Here is a 15,644-nt window from a genome sequence, read left to right as displayed (position 1 = left end):
AGATGACAGCACAACAAGAGAAGCGAGCCACAGCCTGGTTGTTGGCTTAGATCATATGGTTTATGTATTTATGGTTTGTATTTTAACTTGTGATTACTGAGTGACTTACTGAGGCATTTTCTAAAAAAGGAGCCTTGCTGGTTACTTGCAAGTGATCTAACTTACCTAGAGTGAATGTATGAGGAGTTTAATTAGTAAGCCCTAATCAATTCCATTTTTCCTAGAGACTTACTTGCTTCTTTTGGAATTCATCACAATGAGCTGTTTACTTCCATTTTAATCGGCACCAGGTAAAACTGCATAGAATCTTGTCTGTGTGAAGCCAGTAACAGGCACCATACTAGGATCTAAATACCTCACACAGGAGAGAGTAATCAGGCATTGGAATGGGCTGCCCAGAGAGGTGGTGGATTCACCATCCCTGGAGATTTTTAAACGCAGATTGGACGTGGCACTGAGTGCCATGATCTAGTAAATGGACTGGATTTGGACCAAGGGTTGGACTTGATGATCTCGGAGGTCTTTTCCAACCCAATCGATTCTATGATTCTATGATTCTACCTCCCAACTCTCTTCCGAGTCCCAGTGATCCTGTTTATTTTTAATAAGCCTCAAAGATGTCAAAATCGTATATCTGTGTGGGTTCTGACATGACTTCACTGACTGAGTAAACCAGGAAACTGGTGCCTTCATCCGGTCCCTTTTCCTCACACAGCATGCCAGTGTTGTAAGTACTCCTTTCTTTGAAACTGTTGCCTCTGGCTGCCGTGGGCAGGGCAGCCAGCAGCGAACACAGCCGCCAGTAACCCTCTTGCAATTGCACTGATGCTCACTGCGCTGTAGCTAGGAGGCAGTAGGCAAATGATGGGGGATAGAGTGAAATGACTGCAGTTCCTGCTACTTCTTGTGTTCTAGCGGCTCCACTACAGTGTCTCAGCCTGTAGGGCATGTCCTGTTCAAGGCCCCTGGTGTTTTTTACTTCCCTAAGGACAAGGCATTTTCGGTGTCAGGTCTCCCATCCCTCTGCAGCCTGACTGCCTTGACTCTCTTTGTCCCCACAGGGAGCATAAGAGAGGGGCATGCAAGAGAGAGAAAACAGAAGGTAGTTGCAACTGTAAAGAGAAAACAGAGCATTGCCTCAAGCAAGAGTGACTAACTTTTAAGCAGAAATAATTAAACAGGAGTCTGGCAAGACTGGCAAATTATATAACCATTGAGGTGTACATCCCATGGCATGTTGGAATTGGGAGGAATTCACCTCCTGTAAGACCCGCTGCTTTAGGCTGTGGGCATAGCCTCAGTGATTTTCTCCTTCAGATAGGTTTCATAGAACTGAGGCCTGGTAAGTCTTCGCTCTTTCAGTGCTGATGAAAAACAATGTTGCCCATTACCATTAAAAATACCCACTAAAAGACTTCAGTGATGTTACCCTAGGTGGTGGTCTTTTATATGCTGTTTGAGGAAACCACAAGTGGAGAAACTTTTCACATGTGGTATTGTGCTGTCGTGTGTTTCAGGGTTTTATTTTTACTCAGAACACATTAGTAGAAGTGTTGCACGGTGCAGCAAAAATCCCTCACTCAGCACCCTTTGCAGTGAGTGAATCCACGGGAGACAGACTTTGTCCAGGCAGAACTCTGCTGCAGCTTTATTAATCCATTTATATACACAATAAAAGTCTGAGCCATCAAGCCAGGCCAGGTGTTGCTTATCTGCAGACATACCACACAGACACTCCCGTGGCCGCCTTCAGCCACGGAGAACAATCATACTTCAAGCAGCTTTCCAGCTTGACCTCGTGATTCTTTTTACACACACACTAATCTTAGCTCTTGCTAGCTCAGGACCACAATATTTTTGCTTTAATATTTTCTTCTTCTTCTATCATCCAGATGGCTGGTATTGTCTTGTTTAGCTGCTCCTACAGTGCAGAAGTGTCAACTTACAGGATCAGGCTTGGGATTCAACAGGCTCTTGTGTGCTTCATCTCACCATAAAAACACAGAATAAGTCACCTAAACAGTATACACAACTGGTGAAAATATAGTACATGGTAACAAAAATAGTTGGTAGAATTTAATGGCCTTCAGAACAATTCTTGCACTCTGTGCAGTATGTTTGGGGTCTGTACGTTAACATTCCATGTTCCTACTGTCTTTGTGCATTCCTGGGCAGCAAAGACAAACTGAATGTTGCAGTTTTGAGATGAAGAAAACCAACGTGATAAGAAAAAGGCTACTGATGTAAGAGGCTGATAGGCCTGTTCATTGCTCTTATTCGATATGGTCTTAAATAGGAACCCAAGGGATATCTAGACCAGGATAGATAGGAATCCAAATATGTAACTGAGCCTAAAAGTATTTCAGAGTTGGCTGCTGTCTGGGCCCAGCAGGTGTTTGCTTTCTACAAATTTAACTTCGCAGTCTTGAAAGACTCACAGGCCTGCTTAATGAGCAGCTGCTAATTAAAGGCTTCTTTGTGCTAGTTAGTTGGTGGTAGTGACTATTCCTCTTCCCCTTATTTCATGCTTACCTGTTGGTTCATATTCCAGAACCCAGCCATTTTCCCAGTTTCCATTTCCGTTTCCATTTTCATTTCACTCTGGGTGTGAATCTGTTCTTGATACCACTGGCTTTGTGCTTATACACATCTATTTTCTTTCATTAATATCAATAATAAATAAGACAGGAGCTATTGTTGCAATCCCTCTGGAAAGTTTGAAGTTTTAACGGGGAAAACATTTTAACTAAATGGCTTGGGAGGGAAAAGGCTGATTCTTTACAACAGACAGTGTAATTTAGTAGGCTTACAATCACATAATTCAGTCTTATTAAACTTTTTTCGGGTTTACTGGAACTGCAGAATTTTTAAAGCAAATATATGTACCTTTCCTTCTATAGTATGCATTATTAGTCTTGAAAGATAAGCCTTGCAGGTAATTATTCTTTGAACTGTACAAGGTTTCTTCAGTTGTTTTGGTTTTTTTCTGCAAGCGGTAGATCAGGGTAGGGACCAAGCATGATATTAGTACATTTGCTATAGACTGATACTCATAAAACACAGGTCATAGATTTAATCTATGAATTGATTTTATTTGCGCGGGTAGGATTTGAGTTGAACTTTTTATAGTCTTCAGGTGAAACATGGTGGCTTTTCTGATTTAACAAGGCCAAATTATTCCCCTTCTCTGTTCCTGTGCAACTTGGTAAAGGAGACATTTAGTTGCTATTTTTAAAGGGAGTGCCTTTGAACCACAGAGTGACTCCACAAAAAGTTGATCTGGAAGTAGCATTAAAAATGTAATTTGTAATTCTTGGCTTGTACATTCCCTAAGGATCCAAGTTCTCAAGCAGTTTTTCAGGTAATATGAGATCAGCAAACCTGTGACAACTTCAGTGACTAAATTAGCATTAGCATTTTTTCTTTTTCTTAGAAGTCCTGCTGGCTGAAGGAGCTGAAGTAGTCTGAATGCTGCATAACATTATGAGTCCTGTTTGTATCACAATTGACCTGTAAATACAGCTTCAAGTACTGGCAGTTTGTTAAACTTCTTTTACAGAAGGGGAAAAAAATATTGACAATTGAAAACTAAAAATAAAGGCTGACCAACTTATAGGAAGAACTGAGTCCTTGTACTTCCCAGCCTTAAATAACTCTTTCCAAACTACTTGCAAAATTTAATGCTAAACTCTGAAGTTTGGTGGTCTATCAAATCTTTGATCTTTAGCTTTAAGGGAAAGATGGTGAGGGTCAGCCTGTTCTGCCACACCTGCAGTGTGAGGACTGAAACTGAGACAGAGGAGATTCATATTAGATATTAGAAAAAAAAAAATCACTGTTAGGGTGGCATTGGAATAGGTTTCCCAGTGAGGTGATGGACTCACCATCTCTGGAGGTGCTTAAGCGACGTCTGGATCTGGCGCTGGGTGATATGTTTTACTGGCTAAGGGGTTACAGTGGTAGTTCTGGGTTGATGGTTGGACTGGGTGATCTTAGAGGTCTCTTCCAACTTTGATGACTCTATGATTCTGCAGTTACAAAGGTTTGATGTTTTGATAACTCTAGTAGAAATCTAGTCATCTTTGAGGGTAAAATGTATGTAGCTTTTATAGGGTAATTTAGTGTTTTAGATATCCAAACATCTGATTCTGTTGAGAGACTTCACCAGTGAAGCTTTTGTGATAGATTTATTACCCATTTTAGAATTCTGCTTTTCTATGTCTTTTGTTTTTCCTACCAGCAGGAGTAAATCTGGGGAGAGAACAAGAGAGGAAGGTCGCACCTTTATACTTTGAAAAACAGCAATAGGTATAAATAATTTGCTCTTTTTATAAGCAAATATTTCCCTTTAGTTGGAACTTCAGTAATCTGGTTTGCATCAGGCAGAGGAGGAGGAGTGAAAGCATCTACTTTTCAAATCATGCTTTCATTTTTCTTGCAGTATGTGCTTCAGCTTTCCATCTCATCCAAAAGGCTGTAGATTGAATCCAGGACTGGTCGGGATTAAATAAGCAACTGGTGGAACTTCAGCCTCTAGAAGCAGGGTGAGAGTTGGGCCACGAAAGTGGGAACAGTTCCGCTGTTACACCTGCTGCTGCAGCAGTAGCAGCCCTGTTCTCTGAGGTTGGTGAGTGAAGGGTTGACTCAGCTGCCCCCAACCACCCCTTCCAGCTGAAAGACATCTCCATAGCTGGCGTGGGGCTTCTGTCACTCCTCTCACTGTGCACTGGAACTGTAGAAATGAAAACAAGCAGGCAGCGACCCACACAGCACTCTGCACTTTTTCCAGTCAGTTTGTAAAGCAAAAGGCCCAAAAAAGGCTCATTGCCATGTTTTTCCTTCCCTTCCTGAGTGTGTGTTTATTATGCCTGCAGAGGAGGCAGCGCTGATGTTGCTGTGCGGATCTTTTTTTCAGTCTATTCATGCATTTTCTGTTTGGGAGGGTTGCTGTCCTTTGCTTCAGGTTTTCTCCTGATGCCGAGAGGTACAGTCTGAAGTCAGTTTCTTGGAAGAGTTTTGGAGAGTCAGCACAAACTGCCCATAAAAAACCAAGCGCTTTTAAGGGGAAGGGACAAGGCAAGATATGTGCTTTTTTCACGTCTTGCTGTGTCATAATTCATAGAATGTGGCTTCCGGGCTTGTAATGCTTTTGGATGTGATTCCAAAGGCTACGTAATATATAGTAAATTCTTGTAGCAGTTTGGCCTGTTATACTATAGTGTTATACTGTATCAGCATGGAAGAGATCGCTACGACACCACAGTACTGAGAAAGGGCAAAGAAGGAATCCCTACCTAACTAGAAATAGTCCCTAAAGGAATCTCCCTTTAATGTTAAGAATATCACAGATTTTAACTTTTTTTTTTTCACTGTTACGTATTTATGCATGTGGTTTCCTCAGCAATTTTCATCTGAAAATGCTTTGTGGAAATACAAGCAGACAAGTGGTCTCACTGGGCCCTGCAGTGTTGCCCAATAGTAGCTGAGGTGAGTCTGGCTCCTGTCAAACCAATAAATGAAATCCAAAATGAATGAGCATGTGAATGAGGGTGAGAGCATTAAAATGCGTAGAAGGGAGAATAAATGGAATAAAGGGGTATTAAGTACCACTTTTGCACTAGTGAAACAAAAATTTCCATGTACTAACTGGTTCTTTAAACAATTTTCCTCTATAGATAAATGTCGGATTGTCATTGTTTAATTATAGTCTGTAGTGCAGACTGGAGGTGAAAGGAAGACTGATTGTATTTGGACTGAAGAGGAACAGAGGATTGAACAGAGAAATAATAAAGGCAAAGAGTTTATTTAATCTGTGCTTGATCTAGCTTCATTGCAGTCATAATTAAGTCTGCAGTCTGTTCAGAAAATAACTTACCTGAACAGAAAGGTTTAGGGTCAATTATCTGTTTTGCAGACATTTTTCTGTCTCTGCTTTATTTCTGTTGCATTCAGTGGGACTTAGGTAAATAAATTCTCGGCTGTGATGACTTGTGGAGATTTCTGGCTGTATTTTTATTCCTTATGGAGAATGAAGGAAGAGAATTTCTCCTGTAAGAGGACTGTAAAACTCTTAAATGTTAATGAGGAAGAGCACATAAAAACTTCAAATGTACCTGTATTGCTTTCTGGTGACATTGTAGATGTGCACACATTAGGTACTAAGCTCTCAGCTTCTCACAATTTCATCAAAATATGGAATCAAATACATTAGAAACATGGTAGGTATGAGAAAAAGAAAGGTGGCAACTTAGTGTCAGACTAACAATACAAACTCCAAAAAAAAAAAAGAAGAAAAAAAGGGCTCCAGAAATTGTGAGGTTCATTTTACAACTTGGCACACAGTTGTAAAGGTGCATTACCTGCCTTTGTCAGGTGGGAAGCATCAGTTATGATGCACCAGCTACATCAAATGATGAATCATACTTAAAGCATGTTGTTTGATGTATTTCCCATTCCCCTAACACAGATTTATTTGAAATTCTGTTTTAAGATGCATGTTGGGATGTCTTTCACTATTTTTTAAACCACATTTCAATGAATGTTTGAAACTATAAACACTTAAAATGGAGAAAAACCATGCAAATGCTGACACGTGTTTTTTCCCCATGGCAAGGCAGAAGACCTCAAATATACAAGAGAAAAAGAGTGCAAAAGAAGCCTCCCAAACCAGGGAACAAAGTACACAACACTGTTTCCAAGATCAAGATATCCAGTAAAGCTTGCTGCAGATTTTATCACCTTGTTCTTGTACAGTTCCGTTTATTTAAAACTTAATTTTCTAAGAGATGAAGTAGTTACCTAAGCAATTTGTTAAATATACAGTAACTCAAACCACAGAAGTTAAGTCAGATGATCTCTCAGGGATTTCTCTTAAGTACCATTTCCTCTGCTGCATGTCAAAGAAAGAAAATAAACAGGGAAAGCTAAAATTTTAAAGAAACAAAAAAAGCACAAAAGCATTTGAACTGAACTGCCTGTAACATCTGTAATGGTTTTGAAACTAAAATCCCATTTAATCCTATAAAACCCACCTCTGTGGAAGTAATGGGACTTGGTAAGTTTTAGCAAGAAGAAAAAAAAATATGAAGAATCTTGCTTTTTATTTTACTTAGAGGACTGTTTCATAAGTGGAAATTGCTGAGGTCAGGCTGGAACAGTCTGACAGCCTACATCTGGGGCTAAGAGGAAGTGGGGAAAATGTTGGCTGAATATCAAGAAAAGCATGAAGTGCCATTCTGATGTCAGTTAGGCTGTGATCAATGACTTGCCATAGCAAAGTATTGCCTCCTGGAAAATGGACACCCTTTTGGTTAGGATGTTTGAAGTCTCAACTCCCACGGTACCAAAGCACGCTCAGTAGAAACATTAGAATGAGTAGGAATAAGGATTCAGCTGGGAAAATAATGAGTTGTACCGGTTATATATATGTTAAAGTAATGTAGCAGCAACGTGCTCAAAGACACTGAAGGCAGCAGAAGCTGAAAGGGAAGGAGATTCTTACATCTCCACCACAGCTTACAAGAAAATTAGGAGACAAGGAGAGAGTCCAAAAATGATGCTGTGCTGCACTTGGCTCTGTGGGAGTGTATCTGTCTGTAACACCCCTCTGCAGTTCATGGTCTCTACGGTAGAAAGTCGTCCTGCCAAGTGACATAAAATGAAAATTGTGTGAGGTGCTAGTCTTCTTTTTTTTTTGTCTTAATAGTTTATGTATGAACATTGCACATTTGACTTCTGCCTGTGGGGGGCCAGGGGGTTGACATTGGCAAGATGCCAGGTACCCATGGAAACCACTCTATCCCATTCTCATCTGGACAGGGGAGAGAAAATTTAACTAAAGGCTTGTGTGCTGAAATAAGGGCAGGGAGGGATCACTCACCTGTTACCAGGACAGGCAAAATAGGCTCGATTTGGGGAAACAAGTTGAATTTATTACAAATAAAATCTAGAGTAGGATAATGAAAAAATAAAAATCTTGAAACACCTTCCCCCCACCCTTCTCTTCCTTCTCGACTTAACTTTACCCTTGATTTTCTCTCCCTTCTCCCTCTGAGTGGTGCAGGGTAGCAGGGAATGGGTTCTGTTCATCACACATGGTTTCTGCCCCTCCTTCTTCCTCACAGTCTTCCCTTGCACCAGGGTGGGGTCCTTCCCATGGGAGACAATCCTCACTTCTCCAACATGAGTCCTTCCCATAGGCTGCAGTTCTTCACAAATTGCTCCAGCATGGGTGCCTTCCAGGGGGTACTGTCCTTCAGGAACAGACTGCTCTAACGTGGGTCCCCTGTGGGGTCACAAGTCCTGCCAGGAAACCTGTTCCAACATGGGTTTCCTCTCTTAATGGGACCACAGGTCCTGCCAGGAGCCTGCTGCAGCGTGGGCTTCCCACAGAGTCACAGCCTCCTTCAGGTGCATCCACCTTCTCCAGCATGGAGTCCTCCATGGGCTGCAGGGGCACAGCTGCCTCACCACGGGCTGCACCGTGGGCTGCAGGAGAATCTCTGCTCCACGACCTTCCTTGCCCTTCCTTCTTCACTAACCCTGATGTCTGCAGGGCTGTTGCTCTCCTGCGTCCTCACTCCTCTCCTCTCTGGCTGTGATTGCTGCTGCACGGAGTTCTTCTCCCTTTCTTAAGTACATTATCCCAGAGGCAGTGCCAACATCACTGATGGGCTTGACCGTGGCCAGTGACGGGTCTGTCTTGGAGCTGGCTGGCACTGGCTCTGTTGGACACAGCTGAAGCTTCTGCTATCTTATCACAGAGGCCACCCCTGCAGCCCCTCCTCTACCAAAACCATGCCATGCAAAACCAATACACTGTGCCCCTCAGGAGCTCTGTACAGAGCCAGTTTCCACAGATGTTGTCAAGTACTGGCTGCGCACACCATATTAGCACAGGCTATTTAATCCCAGATGGATTCTGAATGTACTGCCCCTGGAAGAATAACAGCGAAGAATCATTTGCAGGGGCTCTGCTGATGCTTCCACCAAGTTAAATGTGAGGAAACTGAATCCCACTTCCATCAGTGGGATTCCATTTTTTTCACTCCATATGTTTCAGGTTCATTCAACAGCTATTCCAGGAATGGGAAAGGGTTTCTTGCAAGTATGAAGTTCCAGTTCTGCTTTCCTATGTAATTTTGGTCCCCAGCAAACTCTGACTTGGGTACAATAGTCAGAACAGACTTAGACTGTGTACGGAAAAATGTCTTTTTTCTCTATCTTTTCTGTCCCTTGGCCACTATCTGTCTTGATCTTCCTCCCTCAAGACTTGTTATTTTCTTGCTGTCTGAGAACCAAAATTCTCCTTTTTGTCAATATACAGGGACCGATGCTAACCATGTACCAAATATCTCAGATTATTCTTTTTCAGTGATTGATGTTTTTTTCCACTCCTACTGAACTCTGAGAAGAGTTAACAGCAGCCTATGCCATGCCAGATAGCTATATGTGGAACTTGCAGATCACTGTGGATATCCTGAGTCCATTAAAACCAGAAAGGCCAGTGCTTCTTGTTGCCTTATCTTTACCCATCAATCTCATAACAAGGAAGCAGAAAGGTGCTGTATGGAAACACCATTTTAAAACCCCTGTTTGTGTAGCCCTCACCCACACCATTAGTTCTGCAACAGCAGGAGAGGACTTTCAGTAAGGAGTGTCTTACTTAGAGCATGACTTTATGTGAGAATTCCAGCAGTGGCATAGAATTTGAACTGGGCAGCATTTGAGCAAATACATGCTCTCACTTATATAAACAACCCGACTGAATCCACTGCTTAAAAGCTTGCAGAGCTGGCAGTGTGCTTTATAAGAACAGTTTGCCAAGGAAATAAGGAACTTGGGAGCAAATCTTTCCTGCCTTGTGTACAGAAGCAATATCATGGAATTCATCTCCGCTCATAGAGCAAGAAGAATTTGGCATAATCTTCAAAGTGTGCCAAGCTCCTGTTTGCACTGGGTGCCTTTGGGTATGTAGTTACCTAAAAGCAATACAGAAATCAATAGAAAGAATGTGTAACCACTCATTTAATTTCTGGAGCCATTTGAAATCTTTACCCTGGAAAATATCTGTATAGATCTTCGCCATGGTGACTGATTTCTTTTCAAAGAAAATAGCTCTGTGGCTCATGTCTTGTGTGTTTTGTCTCTGCTGACAATGAGGCTGTTATCTAAGAAGTGTACCTAGTGCAGTTAAATATATACATGTGTGTGTGTGTGTGTGTGTGTGATGGTAACAGTCCAAAAAGATTTAGTCATAGAACCAGCTGTAGAGAGCATCAAACCTTCAGACCTTCAAACCTGCACTTGCACATGACATTTTGGTAAGGAGTAACAAAATTGCCAAAGAAACTTCTTAAAGCTTCACATTACTGAATGCTTGCACAGCTGTGCAGTTGTGGACATGCTGCTGCAAAAAGCCAAATTAGATGGTGCATCAAGTGTTTTCACTTCATTTTTTATGCTCATCTTCATGCCTTTACATATGGTATATTAATGCTTTAACAGGTCCTAAGGGGTAATTGGAACAATATGTTTGATTTTTTGAACTGCACATTTGACACAATAAAGTGTTCTAGTTTTCTGTCCATCTGTGTACCTGAACATCCTCAGATAACCTTAGGTGAACAGAAGCACATCAAACACAAACACCAACACACAGCTGCTTTATGGCTTTCATCTGTGCTCTTGGCTCCTTTCAGGAAAGAGAGGAAGCTAGACACATGAATGGAGAATTGATCCTTGGCATTCTAGTCAAAAACCTGACTCCGTATTTTAGAATTGCCTTCTCAGAGCTCCAAATGGCAGACAGTGTTCTGGCCTATTTCCAGCTGACCCTAAGGAGCCTAATGAATGAAATCAGGTGAGGGGCAAGCAAGTCAGTCTCTGGGGCCCTGCTTGGAGAGGTGCATGGAATGGGATCAAGGAGGGCTAGTTGTACTCACACTCACCCACAGCTGCTGTTACTGGCACTTAGGAGTATGTTGTGCAGGACTTGGTAGTGCTGCACTTTTTAGTGTCCTAACCTTCTTGCACAGCAATCCCCAGCCCCCAGACCAGTCACAATTTCAACATCCCAAACAGTGATACTGCCTTGATAGCCTCTCCCATAATCTAGCAGGCAGGACTGGATCCTCCCAGCATCATCGAGCACCCTGGTCGGTAGCTGACCCCTGGCCCTGTTAGAGAGGGGTGTTGGCAGTGACCAGCCCCAGGCATGGCCATTCTCAGTGTCTGAGCACTGACAGAGGGAGGAGGTACTGGGAAAGGCATGGCAGGTGACAGGGGGTTTGTGGGAGGCAGACATCGACCCGACATGCAGAGCTGGGTAAGACAAAAATTGCAGAGGATTTCTGGAAAGATCAAAACGCTTCTCAACAGCTGCCTCTGAAGACCTGGAAATCCACAGAAATTTTGTAATTCCCTTCAGCTTCCTGCTTGGAGTTTCCTTTACCAGTTAAGCCAGGTGAGCGGCAGCAAGCTGAGGAACAGCTAGGAAAAGCTGATGTTACTGACCACAGAAACTCTTCCTTATTTTCTCTCCTTTAGCCGAAGAATTTAAAATGATCCGTCAGCTGTACACCCATACAGCCTTCTCTCACTGAAAATCTGTCAGCAACAGGTATTGCCCATAGCTGGACCATTTGCAAGCCACAGTTCAGATTTGTCCCTTTTGTTGCATTAGGTGTAGATAAGTATTAGTTTTACTGTTTTAAGTTGCAAATGCTGTGTAACTGTGCAGATTATGTTTGCATTTTGATTCCAGTATAAAGGCTGAGGACTCAGTGCAATCCTAGAATCCTGAAGATTTCTTCATTATTCCTTCTTGATAGGACCAGTAGTCCAGAGTATAAACTTCTTTTTTTTTTTTTTTTTTTTTTTTTTTTTTTAATTTTCAGGATTTGGAGGCAAACTGTCAAAGGGGTTGAATGTGTGATATTTGAATGTCAATACCAATAAATTAAGCAAAAGAAAGAAAGTCTGTGTCTGTTACTCTTCATGTTTGTCACAGTAGCAAAACTAGTTAGATTAGGTACTTCAAAGGAGGATTTTTTTATCCAAGTCTCAGCTTGATAGGCCAGGTGTTGAGGGTAGAGCTATAGTTATTAAATGGACAAAGAAAATACCTTGAGAGTAAGGTACCACAAATGATAGCCTGTTGAATTTCATTACTCAGTGATATTTGGCTGGTTTTTTATAGTCTCCAAAACGATTAGTTTGGTGTTCCAGGCCAAACCTTGCAAAGCCAAGAGCTGCTGTATAAATGAATAGTAATTACAGCTATTTAGAATTTTAAACAGTAGTAAAAACAAATGGGGGGGAATGCCCTAAAACACAAGGAAGAGATTATAAACTTGTTTAAGACGTAGTGCAGCAAAGGTAGAAATGGTGCTGGATACAACAAAAACTTGACCTATCTGCTCAGCCTAACACCACAAAGTTTTATTTTACGGCATGTATGTATCTATCATATCATAACAGAGACAAATAAACTGAGATAGAGGTATGGCATAGGAATGGGAACTAAGGAGACGTTTTCACAAAGAAAAAAGCTGTAGACAGTCAGAAAGTGACCAAGGGCACCTTCAAGAGGAGAAAACCATGACGTGGTGGTAACAGCCTAGCAGTGTGGAGGGTGAGATGAAGCAGAGGCTGAATTCCTGGGAGGGAGCTGGCTCCCACTTGACTAGGAGGTCAGAACACCAGCCCTGAGCTACACATAATGAAGAGGATTGACAGGGTCAGGTTTACAGCCAAGTTGCACATTTTTAACATCTGCTTTATGCAATAGCAGTGGGGAGCCAAAGGGAAAGAAGTTTTAGTAATCATGGAAGTAGATTGTGGGAATTTATACTGACAGTTTGGTCACCAGAACAGCGGAAAGAGAGCAGGTCTTAAAATTTTCTGTAGGAAAAAAATATTTTGTGTGTCGTTGTTTTCCTTGTATTCTGATTATAGCAATGGGTAGTGTTTAGGATAAAATATCCCTGGCCTAGCTAGGATAGAAATACGGCACTGGTTGTGATATAGGACTGTTTTTAATAGAAAACAGGAAATTAATATCTGATTGAGATCTGTTTCTTATCACCCTTGTCCTACTTTGAAGTTCCTATGTACAAAGCATTATCCCCGCAAGCACAAAATTGTTGTCATAGTAATAACTTCCCACCCTTCCTCCCTTCATGAAATTAGCTGTTGATTCCTTTACATAAACCGTCTGCAAAAAACATCTGAGGTCGAGGCAGGAGTGAGGTACCCGTGTCAGGGTCTGGAGGGTCCATCTGTGTGGTAACACAGAGGCACCAGGGAGCGTAATGAAAGCTGCCCACGCTGCCTGGTTCAGAGCAAAGGAGAGGTCAGATGCCACTGAGCTGCCAGATGTCTGGCTAAGTGAGGGGATGAATGTTGGCTGTGTGTCCGCAGCGCATTAATGGCCCGTGCACAAGTGGCAGCTGAGGGTAAAAAATAGATGCTGTCAGCAGAAAGGACTAGAGGAGGTTACAGTTCCCAAAGGCAGAGAAAGCTAGCCAGAGAGCCACGCAGTGTGACTCCACAGTTGCATTTCAGAATAACTGCATCTCTCTCTCTTTTGTCTTCTGCATTTAGCTGTAGGAACAGGAGCACGGTAAAACTGAGCAGCGTCGGGAGCACGTTTGCATCCACAGCACACAAGCAGCAGAGTGTGCACTTAGTACAGTGGCTGTACAGAGTAACCAGAGATTGCACTGCTATTCACCTGAGTACCCTGCATAAGGTCAGGATAAAGGGGTGGGGTGAAAGCTGGTCCGTGGGACAAGTGAGTAAGAGTCATCAGCAGCTATGGACTTGACCACATGAAAGAGGACACTGGAACAGAATGTACAACACGAATAGCCAAAGAAGCAGAACAGCACCTGCTCACAGCTGGCCACAAGCAGACCTGTGAAAGGGAACTAGGAGAAAGGTGGTACAGTGGCACTGCAGAGTTTCCTTAGGGGGAAATTTCTCATCCTTAGTGGAATCAAGAGCTTGGCCCTCTGGGGTACAGGGTAAGTCTATCTGTTTAAAACCCTTCCCTTCAGCATGCCCTAAAGGACCTGCTCATGCACCTGGACAGCCTTCTCTGTGTGGAGACATATCTGCAGAGGCAGTTCTCATTTCTCACCTCTAAACTAATTTGTACCTGAAGAGGAAGCTGTATAAAATGACATGGGGTTTTTTTTGCTAGTTTGGTGAGAAGAAAACACCTCCCTTTTCCTCTTGACCTGGCCTTCCCATGACATGTCCACAGATCTAAGACCAGGACAAAAGGCCTGGAGGAAAGGCAAGGGTCTGGGAATTGGGGTAATGTTGTGGAGGTCAAGTCCTTTTTTCACATTGTGTATCTGATGTGGATGTAACAATACTGTCAGGGGAGAAAGGTCCTGCTCATACTTCTCATGGGTCTTCAGTCCTTAAGGTCACATCCTTGTTATTCTTGTACAAATAACTATACCTTGTCTTATTCATCTTGTAATGCCCAGTTTTAGAACCCTGCCCCCTTACATAAGGAGGCTGGTACCTTTGTATGTGATTTGCATGTTTGTGTATACACTCACCAACATATCTCACGCATAAAATATCTTGGTAACAGCAGTATTGTCATCTTGTCATACATTAGGCTTGATAAGGTTACTTCCAAGTGGCTTTTTGCAGTGAAACAGTAGTATTTTTAGGGCTTTGTATCCGGAATAGGGAATCTGGGAGCTGAAGAATACATCTGCAGGCACCAAAAACTGTTCCAATTTTTCTGCTTCCTACGGCAGTATTTTTTGTTAGAAATCGCTCATTAAAGTTGATCCAGTGAGATATGGTGCAATGCTGCAATTCCCTGATGAATTACATACAGCATCACTGTGGTACTACAAAATAAATATTTCACATTGAAAACACTTTCTGAGCAATAATCATCTGGCAGACATGCACTATCCATGACAGAGCTGGGGAGAATTTGCTGGTGCCCACAACAGGATAGCAAAGACTATACAAAAAAATTGCTATAAGTTAATACATCAACTTAATAGTTATTGTGTGTGCTGTTTGATGCTGTATGCTTCTGCAACATAGATAAAAGGAAAAAACACAGCCTGTTTGCCTTCAACTTGTCCTAAAATAAGCTCTGAAAATTATGATTATGTTATTAATAAAATGCTTAGATTATGGTACATGCTCTGTGTGTTCTTGCATATTTATGTATATGTAATTCTTGGATGCCTTGAGCCATCAGGTGAGACTTAGATCAGAGGCTCTGACACTCTGTAGCTGCCCCCTGTGAGTGTGGAGCTCAGCTCAGGGTCTGAACTGTGTCTCTGTGGGTTTCTTGCTCCACAGCACAAGCTAGACCTTACTGAGCTGTGTAGGACCAGTGCCCTTGTAGGGGTGCAAGGATAGACCCAAAGGGTTCCTGCTGCTACATGCAGGTTTCTCAGGTAAGTGTGGTGGCTGTGTTTAAAGTTGGCTTAGCAGGTGCTGACACTGTCAGGCTGTGTTTGGTGAAGCTGCCTTTTGACAAACGTGTAACGCTGATGGAAGTTACACGAGGGAAGACAAACCCTGGTGGTTCTGGTGGAGCAGGACGTGTTCAAGACACTTTCTCAGCATAGCATCATTGCTGGGTGAAAACTGCT

At 42.4% G+C, this 15,644-nt stretch overlaps 1 long non-coding RNA gene across 1 annotated transcript; it reads left to right on the top strand.

Moving 5' to 3' along the window:
* Positions 1–490: 490 nt before the first annotated feature.
* On the top strand, positions 491–15,182 carry LOC120323230. Its single transcript, XR_005563521.1, has 2 exons — positions 491–11,620; positions 13,606–15,182. It is a non-coding gene; the product is annotated as an uncharacterized LOC120323230 (long non-coding RNA).
* Positions 15,183–15,644: the final 462 nt, after the last annotated feature.

This window comes from Pipra filicauda, unplaced genomic scaffold (genome assembly GCF_003945595.2).
Source record: "Pipra filicauda isolate LSUMZ 115617 unplaced genomic scaffold, ASM394559v2 scaffold216_size1298047_pilon, whole genome shotgun sequence".
Classification (NCBI taxonomy): Eukaryota; Metazoa; Chordata; class Aves; order Passeriformes; family Pipridae; genus Pipra; species Pipra filicauda.
Note: the sequence above shows the minus strand (reverse complement) of the source record. Positions and strands in the feature narration are given on the sequence as shown.